Below are 7,275 nucleotides of genomic sequence, written 5' to 3'. Positions count from 1 at the left end.
AATACAACTGAGGCAAAATTTTAAAAGTAGTGGAAGGTAGAAAAGAGCCCTACTTCTATTAAATTAGCTGTTTGGCCTTTGGCAAATATTTAACTCTCTGGGCCTTAGTTTCCCCATCTGCAAAAACAGGGAGGTTAGAGGTCATAAGCCAACAGAGGAACAGAGCTTATGGAAATTATATCATTGCTTTATAATTTTTAGTTCATATATATGAGGGCACTTTCAAAAATATTATTGAAGCCTTTCACTTCCTGATATGAATGCAATAGAATATAAACCACCACATAAATATTTCTGCCTCCCTCCCTGAAAAAAAGTCAAACTTTAATCTAGTTAATCATCTACACTTAACTATCACTTACAGGAAATACACATGATAGAATAGGTTGAGTGACAGTATGAGGATGAAATCAGCCAAATCCAGAATATGGGAATTTCAACTGCACAGATGATCCAATCTTTACAACAAATAAATGCCAAAGAAAAAAAGGAGAGGAGAGCCTATTATATATTAAATAAAGAGACATAAGAAATATCAATCAAATGAAATGTATGGACATAGTTTAGACTCTAATTCAAAGAAACAAGTGTGAAAAATCATCTTTTTGAGAAAATTAGAAAAATTCGAACACTGGATATTAGATGAAATACTACGATAGCCAAGATTTGCTTTAAAATAATTCTCGCTGAGAGTGGGGTGGAGTGATGAAGTATGTTTATGTGGTGGGGGCAAGGGGGCGGGAGTTGGGGGGTGAAAGCAATAGAAACAAAATTGGCCAAATATTGATAATGGTTGAAACTAGGAGTTGGGTTGTTGGGTTCATTTTACTATCCTCAACTTTGAAATTTTCATAATAGTAAGAAAAGTATGACTTTCAAATCTATTAACTTATGTACATGTTACCTGACATATCACTAGTCCTTGTTGAAGAAACGGAATTCTCTGAGCAAGTACAAAAGGACAAAAAATATAGTCATTAAAGGCACAATTATCTAACAAGTGATGCATTCTTTACCTATTAAGAAAATAAACCACTGAAACTTTAAAATTAATACCCTCAATCAGCTTCAACAATTATCAGTTCATGGCCCATCTTTTTTCATCTAAAACCCCATCCAAGATACCCCAAAAGCCCTGGTCCTATATTAGAAATGGCTTTTTAAAAAGGCTCTAATGAGCCTTGAGACTTTGATTTTTATTGAGTTGCCTTGAAAGGAATTTTGTTTGAGTCTCTGGAGCAACAATCATTTCCTATGCTTAAATACACTTAGTCAGCTCTACTCCCCACATTTGACAGGTTCAAAATCATGCACGTAATGACTGAAAAATAATTATACGTATCATTTAAAACAAAAAATTTTCAATTATTATCAGATATCAAGATTTATTATAAAACCATAATAATTAAGACAATGTGATGTTTGTCTAGAGGTAGACAAAAATCCATAGTTACAACAGAATAGAGCCCAGAAAGAAAACCTCATGGTATGCAGACTTGATGGATGACAGAGCTGCCATTGTTGATCAGCTGGGGAAAAAAAAGAGTATTCAAAAAATAGGCTGGGACAACTGTTATTAATATGGGAAAATGAAATTATTCATCTACCTCAAACCAAACATTAAAAAAAATCAACTCCAGGTAGATTAAGGATTTAAATGTAAAACATTCAGAAAAAAATATGAGTCTACCTTCTTTCACTATAGCGGCTTGGAAGAACTGCTTAAATAGACATAAAAGAGGACAGGCCATTAAAGGATAAATCTTACTTTCATTAAAGTTAACTCCTACCCATCAGTAAGAAAAAAACAAATAGCACAACTGAAAAGCAGACAAAGATATAATAGTCATTTTATTGATATAGAAACAAGAAACATATAGTTATTTAACTCTCAGTTATCAGGAAAATGCAACTAAAACGACCAGATTCCACTCCTCTCCAACCAGACTGGAAAAAGTCAAGTCTTACAGTATCAGGTTTGCGCAAGGATGTAGAACAAGATTTCTCATACACTGCCAGTAGGATTGTAAATTGACCCAACCACTTTAGAAAAATATCAGCAATACTAATTAAGTTGAACATGTGCATAATTCTACCATCTAGCAATTCTAACTGTTATTAGTTTGATAGGGCTGCCATAACAAAAATACTGTAGACTTGGTCACTTAAACAACAGAAATTTATTTTCTGTTTTGGAGGCCAGAAGTCCAGGAGCAAGGTGTGGGCAGGCTTGGTTTCTTCTGAGGCCCCTCCACTTGGCTTACAGATGTCCTCTTGCAGACATCCTCACACAGCCTTCCCTCTTTGCATGTACACGTGCAGTGTGTCTCTGTATATCCTAATTTCCTCTTCTTATAAAGATACCAGTCAGATTGGATTACTGCTTCCCCTATAGGCCTCATTTTAACTTAATTACTTCTTTAAAGGCCCTATCTCCAAACGCAGTCACATTCTGAGGTATTGTGAGTTATGGACTCAACATATGAATTTTGAGGAAACACAATTCAGTCCATAACACTACCTCTAGGCATATTAGCCAGAGAAACTTTTGCACACATCTGAAAATGCTGATAACAGTTGAGCTGACAATAGTAAACAGATAATGGATAACTCTAGTGTGCTGTATTTCTAAAACAAAATACTATATACTAGTGAAAAAGAATGAACTATGGCTACATGCATAAATTTGGATTACTCTTAGAAACTGTTAAATGGAAAAAAATTAGTTACAAAAGTATACATGCAATATAACTCCATTTATATGAAGGTAAAAAAGGCAAAGATACATTGCATATTTTTGGGATATATCTAGGTAGCCTTATAATAAAGTAAACTCTAAAGAAAAGCAAGGTAATGAGTAACAATGAGTAACAAAATTCAGGATAGTGGTTTCCTGTAGGAAGGAAGGAGGGGGAATACATTCAGAAAGTGACAAGGGAGACTTAAATAGCTATCTTAAACATTCTATTTCTTAATTAGATGTAGGCTACATGTGTTCATTTTATTATTCTTTTGTGGTATAATAAAAAACATATTTGATCTTTGTCCCTGATTCCTGGTACAGAGCTCCTTAACCCTTGGAATTTCCTGAGTGATAGGAGTGTCTTTTGTTATTCAAGAGTCCCTTTCAACCATACCCGAGTTTATGCTAATTAAGTGACTCCTGCTGGGTTGGGAGCCCTAGATAGCTTCAGGATGGAAGCTGGTCACCATAAAAACTAGGCAGGTGACTATAGGGCTGAAACTTTCAGGCTCATCCCCTGAATTCCAGGGAGGGGAGAAGGACTAGAGATTGAGTTCAATCAAATAGCCAATGATTTAACCAATCATGCCTACTCAGTGAAATCCCATAAAAAACCCTGAAACAAACAGGCTCAGGAAGGTTTCAGGTTGATGAAGACATCAATGTACTGGATAACATATCCAGACAGGCCATGGATGCTCCGCACTCCCTGCTCCTCATATTTTGCCATATCTATCTCTTCCTCTTCGATGTTCCTCAGTTGCATCCTTTATAATAAAACTTTAACAGTAAGTATAGCACTTCCCTGAGTTGTATCAGTCAGTCTAGAGAATTATCACACCAGAGGGGAATCCTGGAATTTCCAGTCTGGGTAGAAGTACAGGTAGCTTAGGGATGCCCAAAACCTCTGAAGAGGGGGGCAGTCTTGTGGGACTGAGCCCTCCTTGACCTATGGGTCTGCTCTAACTCTGGGTAGTTGAATTATAGGACACCCAGTTGGTGTCAGAGAACTGCTGTTGGAACTACATATCTTTAAATTGGGTGTGTGTTTGTGTACCATATCTCTTCTCTCACTATATATTATATATTCAATAAGGGAAAATTCAACTACTATGCATTTAAAATCAAAGAAACAAAAACTATGAAGTTGCACATACCTTTAACCATGCGGCAGTCATACCTAGAGGTCTTAAGTCTCGAAAGAGCCAGGATTGCCTATATTCTCATATTTGGAATTTTATCTTTCAGTATAAAAAGGAGGGCTTCATTAATTTTATATACAAAATATTATCAGTCTGGGCATTTTCCAGCATATTTCCCAAGAACTTATTTAGAATCTGGCATAATAAAAATCGAATTTCATTGTTATTTGCCTCAGTCCTGAAAAAAAAAAAGATCAAACTTATTCCCAGGTGGCATTATAATGACAACCACTTGATTTCCCCACATTCAGAATTCAAGACTTTAATAACGCATAAGGAAGAAACAATGCATGCAAAAAAGAGAGAAGTTATGATGATAATTTCATACAGAGGTATACTAAATATACATTTAATATAGTCTCAAAATAATCCTTATCTGAAACATTTGCCAAATAACAAGAATGCAATAATTTTTGGAGCAAAAAAATGGTCTTCAGCACTCATTTAAATATATTTACCTGAAACTGTTTCTTAAATTTTTTTAATTGAAGCCAGCATTATCTAAGAAATCAGCTTCTAGTCGTAATCGTATTTTATCCTATATAAAAAGATAATATTTATAAGGTCACTTTGATAGGACATAAATATGTGTGTGTGTATATATATATATTATAAATTTATTTATTTATATCACATATATATCTAGACCCCTAGCTGTTTTTTCTCTAAATTACACAAGTCCTTAATGCTTCAATCCAGTAATTTTCAATGATACACACACTCACTATGAATGCTAACAAAAATTGGCAAAACTTCCAAAGTACTTTCAAGAACAAAGTAAAATAATTAAAATAACTTGAAATGTCATTGTCTTCATCTTTCTTCCGTTTGACTAAACGAAGTAACAAACTGCTGCAAATTCTATTTCCCACTTTGCTGCAGGTTCATATTTACAGACCATCCTAGCATATTAAAAGCATGAACAAATGCCTCCTGAAAAAATGTTTTCTTGACAGCCAGAAATACAAAACAAATCCTTCACAAACTACATTGATAAAAGTCTTTATCCCCAGCATTAACCTGACTCTCAAAAATATGAATTGCTCATCAAACTAAAATCTTTACTCTTTAATAACTGTTAATTGTCCATTCAGAAGAAGAAATAATTGAGGAAAATAGACTTGAGTAATCATTTACCTACGTCTCTCTTGTTTTTGAGTTACTTCTCTCATGGAGCAAGGCAAACCCATGGAGCAAGGCAACACAGATTTTGATCACAAAAGATTCTTTTGCTCTTCTACAAATCCTTGAATCTATTTAGAAAAATGTATCAAAGGTACTGTTCAATAAAAAGAAAAAAAACAAAAAACCCCACTGGTCTCAATTCAATACTGCCTTTTATAAGGCTTCCCTATCACATGCAATTTCTTTTTGATATGTATGTTATCATTCTAAGTCATATTCCCTAATTGTTCAAAATTTTACTTACAAATTTTGTCTATCAAAAAACATGCCCCCAATTATATTGTAGCCAGCCCTGGTGATCTAGTGGTTAAGACTCAGCACTCTCACCGCTTTGGCCAGGGTTCATTTCCCAGGCAGGGAACCACACCACCCATCTGTCCGTTGTCAGACTGTGGCAGCTGCATGTTGCTGTGATGCTGAAAGCTATGTCACCAGTATTTCAAACACCAGAAGGGTCACCCATGGTGAACAGGCTTCAGTGGAGCTTCCAGACTAAGACAGACTAGGAAGAAAGACCTGGCCACCCATTTCCAAGGAAACTGGACATGAAGACGCTATGAATAGCAGGGGAGCATTGCCTGATACAGCACCAGAAGGTGAGAGGATGGCTCAAAAAGACGGGACAGGGTTCAGCTTTGCTGTCCACAGGGTCACTAGGAGTCGGAATCCACTGGATCACACCAACAACAAAATTATATTCTAGTTCTTCCCAATCCCCCTCAAAAAGAAGCAATCTCTCTCATACTCTCCCATCTGCTGATGGGAGCATACAATGGACCACTCTACGAAGGGCAACTGTCAATATTTATCACATATGCAAATACATTTCCTCTTTGATCCAGCAATTCTCTGCAGAGACTCTGGCAGTTGCCTTTGCCAACGGAGGAAATGCCATGTATTCACTAAAGCACTGCTCCTAATATCTCAGAACTGGACATAACACGTGTCCATCCAGATGGTACTGGCTATAAATTGGAATATATCTGCAACATGGGCTATATGACAGCTTAAAAATAAAGACTGAGGAAGTTTAATTAAATAGGGATAAGGAGGACTATCTGGAATATATTGTTAAGTGAAAAAAGCCAAGTGCAGGACAATGCGGGGAGTACCGAAGGAGGAGCGCGCGCGAGAGGAGGTGCCCTCGCCCGTGTGCGCGCAGAAGGCTGGAAGGATAAGGTCCCGCGGCGACCCGGAGGCCCGGCGCCCACAGGCCCGGGAGCGGGCTTCCCAGCGCGCGGCTGTTGATGGAGCTGGGCTGAGCCACGCGAAAGAAACATTTATTCACCCAAAAACAGTTTAAGGGGGTCAGGGGGCCAAGCAAAGTGTTTTCAAAAACCTGCCTTTGTGTAAACCTGCAAGTAAAAAAAGTAGTGGCCCGAGGCTGGCGAAGTGGCGGGACCTCGTAGAGCGGAAATGAAAACTTGTACTCCTGACTGCGGTCTATTTCGTAAATCATAGAATCAAAGGCAATAAACATATCTGCCTTAAACAGCTGGTTTGTAACAGAGAGGCACTTACTTACATTGACTTATTTTGTTAATAATTAAGTGTTTTGCGAAACTCATGATAGGGCAGGAATATAAATATAGATATTTAATGTACCTTAAGCCTATTTAATCAGATGCAGATTTATGTTGAAAATCAGTGAACTGTTATCCGAGACACACGACTCCTATGGTTATTAAACACAATTATTTCCCTAAAAAAGTAAACAAAGTAAAATGACAGCAAGGGTCAAAGCTCTCACTCTCTTACACACACTGTCAGCTGCCACCCGGTGCGCCCGCGGGTGGACCGGACCCGGGCCGTGGGTGCGGCTCAGCGCCCTCACCAGCTTCGCCTGGTTCTGGTGCGGCTGCTGCGCCAGCTGAAAGGCCTCCTTAATCGGCAGCAGCCTCTTCTCCACCCCCATGGCGCCGGGACCCCGCGGGCACGAGCCCCGTCCGCGTGCGGCCGCCGCAGCCGGACCCACCACCGGCCGAGTCTCCACAGAACCGCCTCAGCCTCCTATCAGCCGGCCGCTGGGCGCCCAGGGCGCGGTTACCGCCCCAGCGTTCAAAAATCTCCCGCGGGTGAAGGAAACACCGCGAGACTGCCGTGGGAGAGTCTGGGAGCAAAGTGGAACCCGCGCCGGTTTCGCGC

General features: G+C 38.7%; 1 long non-coding RNA gene across 3 annotated transcripts; it reads right to left on the bottom strand.

Moving 5' to 3' along the window:
• Positions 1–1,833: 1,833 nt before the first annotated feature.
• Positions 1,834–7,230, bottom strand: LOC102148458 (uncharacterized). 3 transcript variants are annotated; one of them, XR_002807134.2, is made up of 6 exons: positions 6,965–7,230; positions 6,736–6,832; positions 5,083–5,198; positions 4,404–4,483; positions 3,901–4,123; positions 1,834–2,893 (listed from the first exon to the last, which is right to left on the bottom strand). It is a non-coding gene; the product is annotated as an uncharacterized lncRNA (long non-coding RNA). The 3 variants fall into 3 exon arrangements; XR_290079.4 differs by lacking the exon at positions 6,736–6,832; XR_011437199.1 differs by lacking the exon at positions 6,736–6,832 and having other exon boundaries at positions 6,889–7,169.
• Between the last annotated feature and the right edge of the window lie 45 nt (positions 7,231–7,275).

The sequence above is a fragment of the Equus caballus genome, chromosome 3 (genome assembly GCF_041296265.1).
Source record: "Equus caballus isolate H_3958 breed thoroughbred chromosome 3, TB-T2T, whole genome shotgun sequence".
In the NCBI taxonomy this organism is placed as follows: Eukaryota; Metazoa; Chordata; class Mammalia; order Perissodactyla; family Equidae; genus Equus; species Equus caballus.
This window is presented reverse-complemented; position numbering and strand designations above follow the sequence as displayed.